The sequence below is a fragment of the Zerene cesonia genome, chromosome 9 (assembly GCF_012273895.1).
Source record: "Zerene cesonia ecotype Mississippi chromosome 9, Zerene_cesonia_1.1, whole genome shotgun sequence".
NCBI classification, from domain to species: domain Eukaryota; kingdom Metazoa; phylum Arthropoda; class Insecta; order Lepidoptera; family Pieridae; genus Zerene; species Zerene cesonia.
In genome coordinates, this window is record NC_052110.1 from 1,547,917 (window position 1) to 1,567,491 (window position 19,575).

Consider the following 19,575-nt stretch of genomic DNA (forward strand, 5'->3'; position numbering starts at 1 on the left):
TATTCATTCAATTTATTACTAGACGCTTGTCCCGGCTCTGCCCGCATATCAAAATTCCTGTTTTATCTCAAGGGAGTATTTAATCGGGATAAAAAGTACCAAATTTCATCAAAATCCGTTCAGTAGTTTCATCGCGATTGATTGACAAAGATCCCGACAAGTAAACCTTTATATTTAAAATATTAGTGTGATTACAATACACGTTCAAGGTACGTGAACCCACAGTGACCCCACAGTGTTTTATTCATCACCCATACAAGTTAAATTGTTATTGTAAATGTTTATTGTTTAAAACAGCCTCTAGCGATCGCGTGGCGCAAGCGCAATGAATGAAAGTTAATATTTGTAAATTAGCACAATAAGGGGCTCACATACAAACGTGAGAAATTAGTTTTGATTTCAAAACTATTAAAAGTATGGTAAGTTTTTATTGAGTGTCTTTCCTACCCATCATTAGTTTATTTATTACTGCTATATTAATATTAATATATATATTATTACAATTTATATTTATGTAAAAATATAAAAACTTCTTTAACAATGCATTGTAGCCAATGGGTTCTTGAGCAATCAGTATTTGCGAGAAGCATCTATAGTAATGATGGTTCAAATAATTCAGATTTTGGCAAAATGGTAGATTAGATTCATTTAGTATATCAATTATCCAGTACACTATTGGTAGTTTAATTAGGTTAAAAGAATCGTTTATTCTTATTTAAACTTAGAGTTCATTACATGAGTATACTTATATGGAAATTAAAGAAATATGGTCGTCCGGGCATAGTTGTTTTTAGGGATGTTTTTCATTCACTTGGTTATTCCAGGAGTGATTGGTCCATGAGTATGTGCTCAGCTTGTCTCTTTTTCAATGCATATATCGTTTTAGCTGCAACATAACACAAGGTAAATTATTGTAAAATCAGGCACCTTGCAGAGTTATATATTTATTAAGTTATTGCTTTATTTTTCTCATTACTAGCTTTCTTTTGAGCTATTCTTATCACTCTTGCAAACTGTACAAAACTACCCACAAATCATATCCCAATAATCGGGGTCATTCACTTCATACAATATATTTTGAATCGAGAGCATATCTGACCGATAGTACCTAACCCTAATGAGAGCGGCCGGCCGAAAGTACCCCGTACATCAAAACAAACACGGCGCCACGTGTCCATTCAGAATATATTCGACAAATTGCTGATGAAGTACGAAATATGTCAATTATAATTAATAGGGAGAGATTATTGGTAACGTATTGTAGTGGTCGATAACAAGCGACTTTTGTGCTGTCGAGCCGATCGAGATCGGTCGAAGTTGTTTGTAGTGCAATTAGGTTTTTGATTGGTGATTTATTGCGAACTTTTAATTTTGATTCGTATATGTAATACTATTAGTGTCATATTTCAAAACATGACAGCTATGACTGATTGATTACTTAAGTTCTACATCTACCTATATATACCTTTTGATCACATTTATTTTTCTTTTTAAATTCGAACTAAGTGTTTTCTTACGTTCCACCAACATTGAACTCAGACGAAATTTATAAATTGAACCGATGATTGTATCACGCAATCAGCGTGAAACCTGCTAAAAGTTTCAAATTTAACTAAAATAAATGAAATTTTTAGCATAATATTAAATCATTAAAGGGGCTCATGAAATATGGAACACTTCAAAACAAATAGAAACTCCAATAACGTTAGCATAGCATTTCCGAAGCATCCCAAGTCACCTCTTGTCACCAAACACTCGACCCTTAAACACTGGAGTGTCCTCAAAGACAATATTTGCTGAGGACAACTACCCTCAACACGTGTCTAATGACGTGGGAATAGTATTGAAATACGATAATTTGTCGATTGTGCGTGTGAATCGCAAATCATTCAAGTAGGATAGAAATCTTATTCGGAAAAAGACGGATTGGTAAATTGTTGATTTGTTTCATTAGATGGTTAGGGATACACAAGCAATTCCATTTATGTAATCGTGCTTTAGTGCTCTGGAAAAATGACAGATTGAAACTTAACCTAGGTAACATTATAGCAAATGGCTTATCGATATTTCGAAATCCAATCTTCTGAAAATTTTATTAAATTTTATTTTTTAATAAAATTATGTTTAAATTAATTGTTTCATTAAATTTAACGTGTGAATGGATTTTAATGGTGATGGAATTAAAATTGAAAGCGTTTTCCTATTTTATTTTATTGTTATTTAAAAAAACAAATTAAAAAATAAAATATTGAATGATTTCAAGGTGAAGAAAAATCTAAGAAGATCATGGAAAATCATGTACATATTCTTTAGATCGATAATTTATACAGTTCGATATAGTCCCTACTCCTAATACTTAATCCCAAAACAGAAACCACTCAAATAGAACACGGTATTGGTCGAAACGCTAGCTGACGTTATCAGAAATAACTTTGGAGAGAAATTGACCTAAGCGTACATCCTGGATAACAAAGATATTTGCGTCTAGACTTGATATTATAACTATATTGTGAAATGTCTTTTGTATTATCTTTGACAAGGATGCCGATGCATATATTCATTATTTTTTATGTATGGACTAATAGACGATGGTCGACTAAACGGAGGTTTTGTTGTCCGATTTCATAAGTTACTCCCACCTACTTCGTTTCGGAAAATACATTGATATAAAATAGCCATCTCTGCTCTCTGAGTTTGTTAAAACTTTCATGGAAATATATTGAGTTTTTATAGACATAGTTTAAAAACAACCACCGATTCGTAAAGTAGCTACCGAAGTCATGGACGAATTCCAACAAGTATCCGTGCCCCCTTCACCAATACGGCTCGACGAAACACAGTGGGATTTTAGTCGGATAGAATCCATTATAACTCAGGGCCACCGGTGAAGAAACCGTGGATCCATGCAAGATTTCCCCTTTATAAAACGAAAAGAAAGGATAGCTACCGAAAAGTATTGGCAAGAAACGCGATTGCTATTATATTTTCCGATAGTAGTCGATAAAATCTATACCAAATCTATGTCAAATTGCATTGATTCAAAGCCCCAACCTATCCAGTACTTTATAAACATGTACATTTGCATAGCACATCCGATGTAGATTATACGTCGTCACATCCGCAGGCCGGTCTGTCTGTTTAATAAGGCCTGTTTGTGCTAGATCTTCGTGTATAGGCTGAAACACTAATAGGATAAACAAAGGTAATTGGAAGTCAAGTACTGATGCTGAGATGGTAATTCAACTGTGTGGATAGGGGCTTGAGTTCTGGCCTAAGTCTAAGTTGGGATTAACGTAAATGTTTGTCTGTTTGTTACAGATTTTGTTATGTTGTTAGTTCAAAATTTAAACTTTAAAAGAAGAAAAGATAACATATAAAACCACATATAATTGAAAAGTTATATGTTTAAAAAGGATACAGAATGTAATGGAAGTAAAAAAAAGTATAAACATTTAATTATTATTATTCATTTCGTGTAACTTACTTGAACTGTATAATTTAGACTTTATTTTTACTTAATCGATTGATTATATGTATATAGATATTTGTATTTACACTTAATGAGAAATATAACTAATAAAAAAAATTACAACACGCACTATGTGCACTATTTAGTTTATAAGTAACCAACACTGAAATCAAACCAAAAGTGTAAAAAGATTAACAGATTTTAATACCATGCAATGTTACTTTATTGAATAGATTTTGTCAATATATTTTGTTTCCGATAACCTTTCCACCCCTTCGTCTGCGTGCTGTCGGTCCAACAAGCCGGGGGTTGTAAAAATTTACAACTTTGCTTCCGCAATGCAGCGTCTGCAAGTATTGTGATGTTGATTCAGCTATTAAATTGTGACAAATTCGACAGCGCTTCTCAAATATCTTAAACACGGGTTAATTTTGAATATAAAATTGTAAAGTAGTATTATTCATAGATAAGTATTATATTACTATACTATTGATAAGTATTATTACACGTATTATTACGAGGTTTTCATCGATTGAGTTGGCTTCTCGAAGATACTTTAATTGAATCAGGTGTATGTTTCACATGAAATTAACAATGAAATAGAACATTATTCCTAGATCATTAGTATTTAAAAATCCTATTATTATTTATCAAAGTTGCTTACTATATTTACTGTCAGTTAACTGTTTCGGTCATATAGTAGATAACTAAAAGTATTACCATTATTGAAATAGCTAATTTATGATGTGTAAATAACCAAATATGTGTTTAGCTTTTTATTTTTTAAGTTCCTATTTTAATATGAATCTAATGTCATACATTTCTTCCAACCTACGTACCACAATCTCCAAGGTACAACAACTGTAAAAACAGTTAAACTTAACTGTTTTACAACCGTAGACTGAGGTAAACAGTTTAAGCGCGAGTTAACGACGCCGATAAACGCGACTAATGCAGTTTTTAACGAAGCCAGAACCAACAGAACAATTTAAAGATAAAAATTCCTACTATGGTATCAAATACCCACCTTCGCAATGAACGGTTTAATTTGTTTTGTTGTTTGTTAATATAAAAATAAAAAGCCTAATTACAAAAAAAAACATATTTGCATTTGTGCGTAATCTATACAAATAAAATAAAGCTGAAGAGTTTGTTTGTATCGCTCTCTAATAATCTCAGAAACAACTGGACCGATTTCAAAACATCTTGGATATCTGTAGCACAGACACAATTCTATCTTCATCTACATATATTATAAAGAGGAGGAATTTGTATTTTTGTTCATTTGTTTGTTGTTTGTAATGGATAAACACAAAAAAATACCGATTTAAAAAATTCTTTCACTATTAGAAAGCTGCAACTTCTCTCAGTGACATAGGCAATATATGTACCACGGGCAAAGCTGGGGCAAACTGCTAGTACTATATAAAAAGGGAGATCCCGTGTGAACTAGTGCGGTATCCCCATGTCCATCTTCGATCAGTGAAATAAATGATATCCATCTGTTTACTGATCGATTTTCTTTACGGACAAGTACAAGACAGTGATCAGCCTTCTTTGTCCTGCCAGGCCAAAACTTTTTTGTGAGTCCCCACCGGGAGTCGAACCCAAGACCGCTAGGTTCTTCACTCACTCGTTAACCACTGTACCAAAAGGCGGTCACTACTGATATGAAAGTAACAATAAAACGTTCTTAATATTAAACTATCAAATAATTCTCGGCGACATGTCGTCAAGGCAGACTGACGTTAATTTGTAGGAAGTCTCTCGTAAACTTTTACGATATCGCCGATTGACTTCCGAAGAACGTTGATGAAAAGGGTTTTATGGGCAGGATGTGCACGGGTTATTGGTGACATATGAACGCATGTATCTTTTATTGTAAGTATATGTTTAACCAGCTAAGCCCGCGGCTTCGTTCGCGCGTGCGAAACTTCAAATTTCAAAACTGCAGCCTATAAATTGCGGGACTAATAGCTGTATAACAAAAAAGTTTCATCGAAATCCTTCCATCCGTGGATTTGACGTTGGATAGAAACGAGAGTAGGCGAAGCTGCATGTGGAAAACTAACTTTAGAATATAAATAGTAATGTACTATATATTCATTTATTTTCTCCAAACAAAAAGTATTAAAAATATCGTTTTCTTGACACGGTATCCTAATGCATGCCAATAAGGGCGATGTTACATTCAATGATATGTTTAAAGTGGGTGGTGATACAATAAATTTTAAATCCATTAGTCGTAGAAGCAAGTACACATGTTCTGGCTCGTGATTTCACTCCATTTAACATTACGAGGTTTAAATTCGGTGAATTGTTGCCACTTCAAAATGGACGCCCCTTTTCGCATTTTTTAATTCGATTCTTTGAGCCATGGGGCTACTAATGTTGTGGTACGTTTTTATTTTAAATCACGTGCGTCGTATTGGTCAATATTTCAATATTGACATTGTATCAATAGCAACGTTTAGAGAGAACTTTCTCATGTTTTTCTGCGATATTACGAAAGACTTGTAGATTGTTAATTGTTTTCTACATTTGAAAGTCGGTTATACGTTTTTAAAGATCGCGCCGCTCATTTCAATTTAAACCTCCATATAAAATCACTATTTTACATTAAACCCGTGACTCTAAACGATATATGACACACACAAACACGCGCACAGTTACACACATTAAACCAAAAATCGCCCAAAGCACCCAAACTAATATATTTACGAAGATTCATAGAAAATAATCCGATAAACACATCCACAGTCCACACTCAATGACCCCTAGAGCACAATTTCTCTAACATCGTTCCGTTCAAATTAGATTTACGTAAAAAATTGTTTTCTCCCCAATATTAACCAAGCGTGTGGTATTAGCGTCATTCCCTCTGACTTAACCCTTATAACGATATAAAAATACCATTTATCGATTGTACAAAAAACTAGCGATTTTGATTGATCGCTAAGAACCGTTGTCTTGCTTATAGTCAGTGTTGTCATTGTGGTTGGTTTAGGAAATTGAATGTATTTTAAGCATCATCGCAACACCCCATCCATTATAGATATTAATGATTGTTTTTGTTGTTATATCATTTAAATAAAATTCTAATTATTTTTGCTTTTATTCGATTCATACAAAGCGTTTGATATTATTATTGAGGCAATTGTCATATATTAACTTGATCTCAAAATGAATTGTTATAACATAATTGCTTACTGAAAATCGCTTTTTATTCAAATGTAAAATTAATATTGGATCATAATTATGATTTCATTAAGCCTTCCATTAAGCACTAACCAAATATTTTAAATTGCGGATACTAAACTTTTGAATATAAATATAATATATATTATTAAATATTTTATTCATTTATTAATCCCTTACAATGCCTTACTGTGGCATATTATGACGGAAAACTATAAATATTTATATAAAAATGTTTTTATAAGTTACACCCATGTGTGTCCCTACAAAACAATAACATTATCTATAGGCTATATATCATAAGGTAGCCAGATTCAAAACGACACAGTATTATAAAATTGACCCCTTGTTAGAGCTGGAACAAATTTTATCACTCTCGGACTCTTATATTGCAAAATACATTATCCGTAAATTCACGGTAATTTTAAGTGTGATACACCTCATTTTGTGTTCACAATTATTTATTGGAGAGTAAATTTATTTTATATTGGCCACTAGACTTGATTCATCGTGGTGGTATATATTATTGATTATGTCTATATACTCTATTGTATATAGTGTCGATTATGTCTATATGTTCAATTTTATTTAGTTTCTATTTTATTAAACACCAGTATCTTAATATATTCTAAATACAAAGGATCTTATTGTCCTACTATAGTACGTATATAAGTATGCAATACTAGCTTTCCGCCCGTTGCTTCGTTCGTTCAACGGTTTAAGCGTGCAGAAGAGACAGACAGACAGAGGTATTGTCTGACTGATATATCGTCTTCCACTTATGATATTGATTTAAAGCTTATAAATTTTAAATTGAAGTAAAATAATAAATATAAAATATAAATATATATAAAATACTGAAGAATGTATACTAAAAGCATATTTATTTATTTATTTATTTATTTATTTAACACTTTATTGTACTGGTCTACAAATAAACCTTAAATATAAAAACTTAAAACTAGACCAGCACAGAAGGCGACCTTATCACTAAAGAGTGATCTCTTCCAGGCAACCCACTGTGTATAGAAATAGTAAAAAAGCAGGAGGTAGGGTATTAAGTACATAAATATTTTAACTTATTTATGTGCGTGTTAATCAAAACACAACGAAATTGAAACAAAATTCAAATTCGCACATTAACACTTTCATTAACCCATTGCGTCGAAATTTACGATAACAATGTTATTATCGTGGCATACGATCATAATTGTCCATCTGAAAGTGAAGTCTTCATAAATGATATATATCATACAATTAATTACAGCACGGAAGGGTTAAAATAATTAATTTCATTACTTCCAATCTAATATCTTAGTTAAGTGGTATTTACATGTCCTTTTGACATGCTGTGGGTTTTTACATCATTTTAATTATTAATTAACTGAAGAGATAATGTGTGGTTACAGATCGGGCATATGCCGTGTATAGAGGAAGCATCAATTATAATTATAATTTAAAGGGTTTATACAAATGTTTGGTTGCTTAATTAATTAGTCTGATTTGTTATCTTAGTAAAGTTTTATTAGTATATTAAAATGATGATACACTTAACATATAAGATGATACAATTTTTAAATCCGCAAGGGCTATTGGACAAATTATATACCTACTACTCGTGTTATTATGAATTTATACTCTAAATAATGATTTGTTTTGTAATGGAAAGGTTTTTAAAAGATTAATGACTGTAGAATACCTTATTAAATTAACAAATAAATGAAGATCGTTGTTGTATGTTTAGATGACAATGAACATTTGTTCACATTTAAATATAGTGCTCTTATATTTTGTACACGGTATGTTAATAAATAATTATGTAATGATTCAATGTTACTTTAATATATAGAAATCGTAAACCATCGTAGCCGTAGAAGAATACAATGTCAATGTAGTGTACATCTTCAAAAAAATCCAAACAACTTTTAACCAACAATGGCACACTATTATCGAAACATTAAAGCCCATTAAACTCTAAAGACGATGTCAACTGTGAAATGCAATCAATTGACGAACGTCAAAATCCATTGATAATTTCTAGAAGCGTCTCACAATGGACTGTCACAACATATAACCCAATAATGATGTTCAATTGTGCGTGCTGGTTTATAAATGGTGCGCTGCAAAGTTGTTCACACGAAACCTACGTTTATTGGGTAATATACATAGAAATAATTCGGCAGTCTTTGTTCATATTGGGAGTAAATGTTCCATTCCTAAAACTAAACCAAATTCAGCTTGGCTTTATACTTATAACTGGCATTTTCCCGCGGCTTCGCTCGCGTTAAATTTAGAGAAGTTTAATAGATATTATTATATATGTAAACCTTCCTCTTGAATCACTCTCTATAAAAAACCCATCAAAATCCAATGCGTAGTTTTAAAACTTTAAGCATATATAGGGACAGACACAGAAAGCGACTTTATTTTGTAGTAGGTATGTAGTAATAGAATATAAACACACCTTTTCGTTTCACTTATAATACGAAATACATACATAAGTTTGCAGTTTGTTTGCAATATGACGTAGTATTAATAAGATTTTACTGATTCAGACTTTTACTGATATACTTTTATATTCCCTTACCAGGACTATTCCATCACAAGCACATCTTTATCATCAACATATTAAAATTTATCGCAACAGTTATACAAACTTAAGTGACTTTACGTATCGGGCAAAAAAAAGTATTAAAAACTAGCTGCGCCCCGCGGTTTCACCCGCGTAAGTCCGTATCCCGTAGGAATATCGGGATAAAAAGTTATCTATATATTATTCCAGTTGTCCAGCTGTCTATGTACCATGTTTTATTGTAATCGGTTCAGTAGTTTTTGCGCGAAAGAGCAACAAACACACACACATCCTTACAAACTTTCGTATTTATAATATTAGTAGGATTATAATATTAGTCACCTAATAAATTGAACAAACTGTTTAATGTCCTCGTAAATTATTTTCAAACGGCGCTTATATTCAAAGGTTAATATTATCAAAGTATGAGCTTCCCCGATAATATTTCATTTAATTAAACAACAAACAGTTTTACAGTCGACGATAAAATCCGCGGAAGTGAAGTAGAAAATGGGGTAATAAAATTTTAAGTAGTTTGGACTCACTCAAAAATATGAACGATACGGATCGTAAATGTGGGTAAATAATACAAAATACAATAAGTGGCAATATTGAAGACGGCCTGTCCTGTAGCTGTTAGGTTTGAGGCACAATTAGTTGAGGAAAAATTTAAACTATCATGTATACTAGGAAGAAACAAGGATAACCTGGATTTGTTATATGTGTTAGATAGTTCGATACTGAACAAAACTTGTAGGTATAGTAGAAATTGATAAGCGTTTGTATTATCATTACAACTACAACATCTCTCTCTTTATTGAACCTTTGTGTCATAAAACTTTTCACAATATAATAAAAAGTTGTAGATCTTATACAGCTGAACCAATTGAGTGTTTAGAAATTAAAACACAGTCTCCCCGTGACCACGCTCGCTGTAAAGTGTTCGAAACGACGGGTTAATAATATAATGAATAAATCGCGTTTAAAATCCGTTAAAAAGTTTTTAATTTCTAAATGTATAATACTCGCGTGAAATCAAACACAAGAAAATACAATTGAGTGTTTTCTATTTTGTTTCAACTCAAGCTTTGAGACATTGAATCTTATGGATATTTCACAAATACAAACTTAAGAAAGGGAACATCTTAAATTTTCACATATTTACAATTGTTTGGCAATTACTTACACAAAATGTGTAATTTTGGGGATATTCATAATGTACGTTTGTGTGCCCACAGCTTAATCACTCGTTGACAGACGTAGGCGTCATAAGGCCGGGTTCACACCGCGACGAGGCTAGCTCGTAAACATTTACGACTCCCGCGGGATTAAACGATCCTCCTACCTATATTCTTTTATTAAAAAACATCTATGTGTAAGTCATAAAGATCTGATAATAGATACGTCACATGTTATGGTAATGTCGACGTTTATTGGTTGGATCTTATTATTATTGTAATAAAATTGGTTGATATTCGCTAAGTGGGATGATTAATGACAACGAAAAAAGGCGTTTTCAAATGTCCACCTTTATACTGTAATTGTAAATTATACTGTAATGAGTTTTGATTGTTCTATTACAAAAGAGAACATAAACTTGATGTATATAAATTAGGTATCACGTTGTTTGTCCGCGGTGGACTCTTAAACTATTAAATCAAATGTGCAGTTTGATCCAACTTAATAGATGACTATTTCAATTACTATAAAAGACTACCCGGGTTACGCCGAGGCGTGCAGCTAGTTTTTCTATATAGTATACATGCCAGATATCTGAATAAAAATCACTATGCGACTGGAAAATGTCTAATTGCAATTCTAGTTCCTTCTTCGTTTTAACAAAGACCATGTTACATTACTTCATACAGGTATAGAACTTGCATAGGAAATAACTGTAAAATTAAAAGAGTTGAGTACAATTAGAAATTAAATACTTTTTAACGGATTTTAAACGCGATTTATTCATTATATTATTAAATAAATCGCAAATGTATTATGTATAATAATAGGCATCTTGTATTTACGTTAACTAATATTGTATATTGCTGTCGCGTTAGGCGTTATCTAATAGCAAGTGATCTTTATATATAAGTGAATATCGGTCTTATAAAGACTCCGATATCAATTCATCAAGTTTCATGGGAATTACATACATTTCTCGTTCGCATGATCGCTAAATACATTACAATGTACCAATAGTGATAGCATTGGATCCGCGCTGACCACTGCCAATCCAATTACTGACCGCTGGTGAATGACAGCTTTTAGCACGTTCGTATTATGTTAACATTAGTCCTATTAGCCGTTGTGGGACTGTTATAATATTATTAATCTGAGTGGACATGGTCTGAAATTCAGTTCATAGCTTAGTTATATGTATCTTGTTGTGTTTCAGTTTGTCCTTATTTAAAATGAATTAGTTAATTTATTTGTTTGTTTGTCTGCTTTGCGTATCATAACAGGGTGGTTGTATGATATGTTTTTTGTGTCTGTTTTTTATCGCTGTGAAACATGTCATCTCTATGGGAAACTACATTTTACCGCGGCCGAAAAGTTTGTTTTATAATAAAGTTTATAGAAAAAGAACAAAATATTGAAATTATTTACACGTATTTATGAATATAAATTTTGTTTGTTTGCACGGACACCTCCTCAAGTGAAGGCCTCTTCTGAAGAATTCCATAATTATGTGTTTATAAACAGACAATATAATATATATGTTCTCTATAAATACAAGCACGTCACACATCACGAACCGTAAGTGTTTATTTCGTCGAAAGGTTCTAAATAATTCGTAGATAAGAGGGAGCGTCGCTTTCGCCAACAATAACGCTGGTGCCAGCCAGATATCTACTAAGGTGCTTTTATGCGACGCTTGAGAAAGAATATAGTGGAATAGACGTTTTTTGATCATTACAGATTGCCATATTGCTAAAATCAGATCGTCATGAATCAATTAATGTAGTTTGAGATTTATTGTCCCTTAAAGCGACTGTGAAAACAGATTTTGTGTCTTTCAGTTTTTAAGCGGAGCGATCTGACGTAATGATCATTAATTAATTGATAATTAATAAATTAATATATAAGTAAGTTGTATATTATCGCCCAGTTTTCCTCTATACTAACAAGAATTTCATAAATCGTTATTCATAGTTACCGTAGTCTTAAATGTCAATTATCCACGCGTCATTGCAATTTTTTTAACTATTTTTAAAAAATAAATAAACGTGTTATCCACATTACGCATAACAGACGTAGAATGGGGAAAACCTTCATCGAAATTGTAAGAAAATATTGGATAGAGATTAGGCAATATACTTTTATTGAGTTTCTACCATATTTATTTAACGTCGGAACTGTAAAGGAACTTATCGGCCACTTGAAGTAAATCTCTCTTATTTGTTAACACACATTTTTGCGGGATTTTTTCACGTCTCCGATAGATTGCAGAGGACTTTTTTTATTGTTTGTTTTATTTTGTTCTTAGATTATTTCGTAGTATAGTTGTTTGTACTGTTTTATGTATACTTATACTCGTATAGAAGTAAGGAAAATAGATTTGTTTACAATTCCACACAAATTATAAGATACCTGCGTTATCGTTCTAAAGATTATTGATGTTATTAAAGGTAAAGTAGATTCTAATTTACTCTTTCATATTAATATTCGCCAACGTCCATACCACGTTGAATACACCGATTCTCGTCCGATCACCGAAGTTAAGCAACGTCGGGCGCGGTCAGTACTTGGATGGGTGACCGCCTGGGAACACCGCGTGATGTTGGCTTTTTTTTTTGTTTTCTTCTTTTAAGAAACCTTGTAAAGATTTCGCTTTTTACATTTGTATACCGTACTACGACTGACATATTTTATACACAAATGAAAATAACGAGACAGACCTAATCTTGATGACCTCCATGAAGTTCTGAAATGGAAAAATTAGTCAATTTCTTGTAATAATGTCATACAGTAACTACCAAGTGCATTGCATCTCCCTTCTACCGCGACCACAACATCGGAAACCGTATCGTCTCGTAAAATTTTACGATAACGTTGCCCGCACGTGTAATGTCCGACGATGGATGGCTTTTATGATTCGTTATATCATCATGTTGAATAGATCTGCCTAATGTGAATTTGGGCATTTATAATATAGGAAATAATTTACGTCATGCATTTGATTGCAGCACTTAGTGTGGTGTGATTATTTATTATATAATAAGGTCTTTTGAGTTTGATATTTTCATAGAGACATAAGTACTGTATATTGGATAAAATTGTCATTTGGTACTCAGCAATACAAACTCAAAGGCGGTACTTTATCTAGCTACCAAGATTTTTGTTGTTGTCTTAAACTATAAGTTTCGCTGATTTATATAAGATTTCGATTATATTTTCGATTAAGTATATAAGTATACACTTTCAGTTAAATTATCTTACAAATTGTTATATTTTATCGAGGTCAACAAACTCTGATTTAATATAAATAATTAATTAGTTTCTATAATGATTTTAATATACTTTAATTGGGATTCCAGTCGAACGAAAAAATGCTCCACTATCCTTTACAACAGAAACAACCACAGGCATTATTTAAAGCAAGGCGAATACGAAATTCTATGTCATTTTGATTTAATCTATTCCCAACAATTCCCAACAAAATGTTATCTCAAAACATTAATTTACACATATAGTGACAAATGTCGTGATTAGAGCCAGGTACGAACGATTAGCGGTACAAAACGCAACATATGCGCCTAATTTCGATAGCCATGGAAATTGGGTATTACGATAGCTTTGTCACGACATCAAATAACAGCTATTCGTTATATAATTATTGATTGATTTTTAAGCTGTTTTTAGGATCATAATATCAGCTTTATATGTGGTAGTCGAGCACGCTTCGGCACGAATTGGGCCAGCTCGCACCGGGGAAGTACCACACCCCCACAGAAGACCGGCGTGAAATTGCGTTCTGCTGTGTTTCGTTCGGTGAATGGGGGAGCCGGAGGCCCATATCCATTTCCTTACCCTTCCCAGTCCTTTCCTTTATTCCTATCGCCAATCCTTCCGTAATTCCTTTCCAAAAAGTCGGCAATCCATTTGTAGAGGCGCAAGGTCTGCAATGGACCTTATGCCTCTCGAAATGTTCATGGGCGGTGGTAGCGCTTACCATCAGGCGTCCCACCAGCTCCATTGCCGACTGTAATATAAAAAAAAATCAGCGAATCGATAGCGAAGCGAATATTGTATTAGTTATTAGTGTGGTAGATAGTAATAAGGTTTTTTGGTGCTTCTATGATGTTGCAGAAGTAATGGTTTTAGCAATATTTATTTGTGCGCATAAATATTGTAAAAGAATGTTGATAATTATTAATTATATGTATACACACATATTTTTGCAAAGTCTTGTTAATGAAAATCGATTTGATGTAAAATTTTCTATGAAAGTATTTGTAGAGGCTATCACCTAAATAGGTATAGTGCGTTAATTAAATAGTACTTATAGTTTTTCAGTCGCTGATTTAGTAAAAATACTTATAAAAACCATCGATGATTCTTTTCTACAAGAAACGCAACTTGTGCGGACTGTCCGTAGCTAGAGATATAAACACACAATTGAAGAAGAAAAGTGGTGAGATTTAGGTATTTCTTACATTTTCGATCGTCTGAAAAACTAGATGTTTCATTATCATATTACACCAAATCTAAGACACCTGTATATTTATGTGAATGTGAGAATTGCTTTTCTTTCGAATATCAATAACTATTTAATAATTTATCACTTAAACCACCATCTAGTTATGATGAGTAATTCTATCATCAAAACAAACTTCCCAGACATAACCGGACTTCACACCGAATAGTCTGTAATCAAATTACCACACCATCGGGACGACATAATGTTACAAGCTTAACCCATTACGGTGTGATGGCATGATTCGTAACGCAAGGAAATTAGATTATTGGCTACTTCTTCGGTCGTTGAATGGTTTCCCATAAATTTGTGGTCTCGACAAATGTATTGTGCAAATGTTAGAGACCCTTTCGGATGATCACACTTGGATATGCGTAGAGAAATTGGTTTGTGTTTAAAATTATATCAATAAGTAAAATAATATGTAATACATACACTCGAAAAACACTACTCTTCTTCGGTCAGTCGAGTAAAAAAAGGCTGATGGGGTGGACCGCGGACTAGTACAACTAATAAGAGATTTAAAAAAGAATTTATAAAATACAACCAACGCTTAAATGTTCAAAAGGACACTACAATAATATAAGTATTGAATTAAATGTCTGAATATTTCAACCACTGCGATGATTGTAAAAATACCGTAATATAAATAAGGAAAAAACCTGCCAGTAGGGCGGCAAATTACTATAATTACCATTTCCCTTGAAGATTGGCTGCCAGATAAGCAATTATAGGGGAGCCGCCAAAACGCCTGTATAACGTTAGAAACAAATACGTAATTAATTGTATTATTTTTATCTGTGTATATCGCGTTTTCTGAAAGTGGAAATTGTGTTAATTCGATGCTTTTTGATCTATTCAATTAATTTGAATCTTTGGTTGAAATAAATTTGAAGGTGTCTTTCAGAGATTTGTTTTCATTTTCATTTATATAAATTATATTTTTTCTTTTAAAATCATATCGCATTAAATAAAAACTCTTTTAATCAATTTAATTACTTAATATAAAAAGCATTATAAACGTGTCTCGTAAAAGAAAACGCAAGAATCGCGACCAATAAAAAGACCTGGCAATAATAAGGATATTAAAGGCTGGATAAACAACCTTTGGTTTAGGGAAATAAAAAGGAGTAACGACACCAGACATAATGACATCTGGTGGACTTAATTCGTATTTACGTAATGTTCTGCGGGGTAATGAAATCGTCAGTGGTTTACAACCTCCGCCGTTTGCAGACTTACGGTTCAAACAATGTTTATTATATGTCGTTTAGTTCTTATTGTATCAATTTCTAATATTTGTATAGAAAAACTACTGATTTTAGCCAAAAATCAGTCAGACTTTTCTCCTATTTCTGAGGTAGTCTTCTTATATTTATCTTTTACTAGCTATTCGCCCCGGCATCGCCTGTGGTACATGTCTATGTCACTTAGTAAAATTGCAGCTTTCTAATAGTGAAAGAATTTTTTAAATTGTTCCAGTCGTTTTGGTTATTGGTATTTTGTACCAAATTTCATTGCAATCGGTTCAGTAGATTTTGCGTGAAAGAGTAACAAACACACACACGTCCTTACAAACTTTCGCATTTATAATATTAGTAGGATAAGATAGGATTGTAGGCATATCTTTCTTCTCTCTAAACAACTAGATTGCAAGGTATGAATTCACGAGATTAAAAATATAATAAACATCATGTTATTATCTGTTAAAAGCCCTAATACAAGTAGTTTTATTGATAAATAGCGCTATAAACTTCCTATTTAATGGATATGGGTCACTTAGAGCACTTTACGAATATTTTTTTTTTATTTGGTTAATAAAACTAGAACTGAAACTCATTATTTCCAACGCATTCATGACTCAAGTTATGAGTGACTAAGCAATGAACAATGCTATCACACAATATTATTCACCACATCCCCAAAGGATATAAGTCTATAAAACACGTTAGCTATAATAAACGTTATTGATGACTAATTAATAATTAAGTAATTAGCAGTCACTGCCCCCTAATCAAATAATTTTATGAAATTTAACTCTACAACCATTCCTTGGCGTTAAAACATCCCTTGGGGTTGAAACAAAGAATAAATTGTTTTACTGCATCCAGCGTGTTATTGCAATGGGACAATTATGTTTTCTATGTAATTGTTTGTGGTAATGTTTGTTCATTATTATGATTAAACATAAAATTTTGTGTTCAGTGGCGTTGTACGAGTAGAAAAAAAAATTGGTGTAAATAGGTGTGGTGCTAATTTATTTTGAGGATACATTTATCGAAATAAATTAGTACATTAATTTTTAATTTAATTATTGTCTAAAGCTTAAAAGTTATGATGAAAAAGTTATGGTCAGAGAGCCGTTTTTGAAAATTTTAGAACACTTTAAATTTTGCGAAATGATGTTGATCAGTTGTCAACGACGTCCAATTTTTTATTTTTATTTTAAACTCATTTATTTATCAAACAAGATTTATTTAAGATGTGCTCTTAATTTACCAACGGCTCCCAAAACAGCATGTACAGTACCGGCAAGAAACTTTGTAGTTGCTCTTTAATTTTTTTGTTATAAACTTTTTCTATGTAGTTATTTATAGTGTAAAATTTTCTTTAACTATCTGTACGCCTGCTATAGTTTGAACACAGTTGTAAGACAGGGAAAACTTTTAAAAAGAAGCGAAATTAATTATCACAGAATATTTCAATAAGCATTTTATAAATATGCAATACTAGCTGCGCCTCGCGGTTTCACCCGCGTAAGTCCGTATCCTGTAGGAATATCGGGATAAAAAGTAGCCTTTATGTTCCAGTTGTCCAGCTATCTACGTACCAAATTCCATTGCAATTGGTTCAGTAGTTTTAGAGCAACAAACACACACATATCCTTACAAACATTCGCATTTATAATATTAGTAAAGTATTATATTACGAAGTCACAATAGCGCAACAAAAAATACAATATAACTTCAATTTATCAAAGAGGCTCTTTAAACCATTGAGAACTTTAAAATGTCTATTGATTTTAACTCTTTGATGTCTGAACCAGCGTCTAATTAGCTTAATCAATTCGTTACACCATTCCTGCTTCTGCATCGATGTCAATATGAATTTCGCACGAGTTTCAATTATTCACACTCTTCAACTGTCACTCAGCTTGACGCAAGCACTGTAGCCATTTTGTCGCACCAACCATATCAAATCCACGCGAATTTTCAACTTTAAAATTTACCCCTTTCATACACACCGTGGGAAGACAGTATTTTTTAATTACACGTCTAATTGTTAGCTTATCTAACTCGTCTGAAGCAGATGCTGGCTTAAATAGTACTATAATAACATAACTTTTTACTGCCGATACATCAAAACTGTAAACGTCATCCCTTTCATCATTAGTCGTAAAATCGTCATCTTTCTATTATGCGACGTGATTATGCAAATCATCGATTAACAAATCAACCGTTACAAATTAATGTTTACTGTCATTAACATATTATTCTATAGAAACGCGTGTCACCTCGCAAAAATCACAACTAACGTGAGCGTCATTAATTTTTTTGATGCATCGCCGATTTTACGACACCGATCGATCAACGCGCGTCTCTTATGCAAATTTTCTTGTATTTTTAAATTAATTCATTATAGGGTTATATGGGTTGTCATAAATTGTTATTTTACGACGGCGTGCAGCGAAATTTTCGACACCCGGCACCGAAAGTAATATCTGCCGCATGAATGCATTCCTTGGTGATTTTAAAAGCAATATTTTTAATGGTATGTCAAATTAATGTCGATTCTTTTGTGTATTTTGTATTGACAATATGTCGATAGGGTTTATACCCTAAGATACATTTGGTGTTGTGCTCGAACCCTTTAAAATTTAATGCTAGGTCTTTATGTTACAAATTGAATCAATAGGCACAATGATAGAAGTCAAATTTCGTTTATTTTGTTTTGCTGCGCTTTAAATGTGTTGATTTTATATAATATTGTATTTGTTTATTCACTCGTATATCAGTGTTTTCAAAACAATGAAACATATCTTAAAGTTGTCTAAATTAACAATATCATAATAAAAAATAAGATCACGCATTGCAACTGGTACAATTCATGTCCATTATTTTTATTTCATTAATTATTTATGTTATATTATTTGTATTATTATAATATATAGTATTAAAATAATTATAAGCTTTCTCGTATTTATTGTTTTATGCTTAATCTAAATTAAACCGTCTTCAAAATAAAAGAATGTGAATTTATATTCTACTAGCTGTTCTTTAGTAAAAATGCAGCTTTCTAATGGTGAAAGAATTTTTGAAATAAATCGGTCCAGTAGATTTTGTGTGAAAACATTACATACAGGATACAATTATCTCCTCTTTGTCATATTATTATAGGAGCAATAGACACTATTCCAAGACAGTTTCAAAAATACAATATTATCTAGAAACAGGGTGATATTTCGGCCGTTACCAAACAAACATTTAGCCCATGTTTACAATAATACAATAGCTACAACAAACAGCCTTGAGATAGTTATATCGGGGCCACCCGCAGTATATGCTAGTGATGTCGTATTTGTTAACGCGGCATAACTACGACCACCCTGTATTGCCTTTTGTATTTCTTCGAACAGAG

At 32.3% G+C, this 19,575-nt stretch overlaps 1 non-coding gene across 1 annotated transcript; it reads left to right on the forward strand.

The window, feature by feature from the left end:
• The first annotated feature begins 12,907 nt into the window (after positions 1-12,907).
• Positions 12,908-13,026, forward strand: LOC119829209. Its single transcript, XR_005287794.1, has one exon. It is a non-coding gene; the product is annotated as a 5S ribosomal RNA (ribosomal RNA).
• The last annotated feature ends 6,549 nt before the right edge of the window (positions 13,027-19,575 follow it).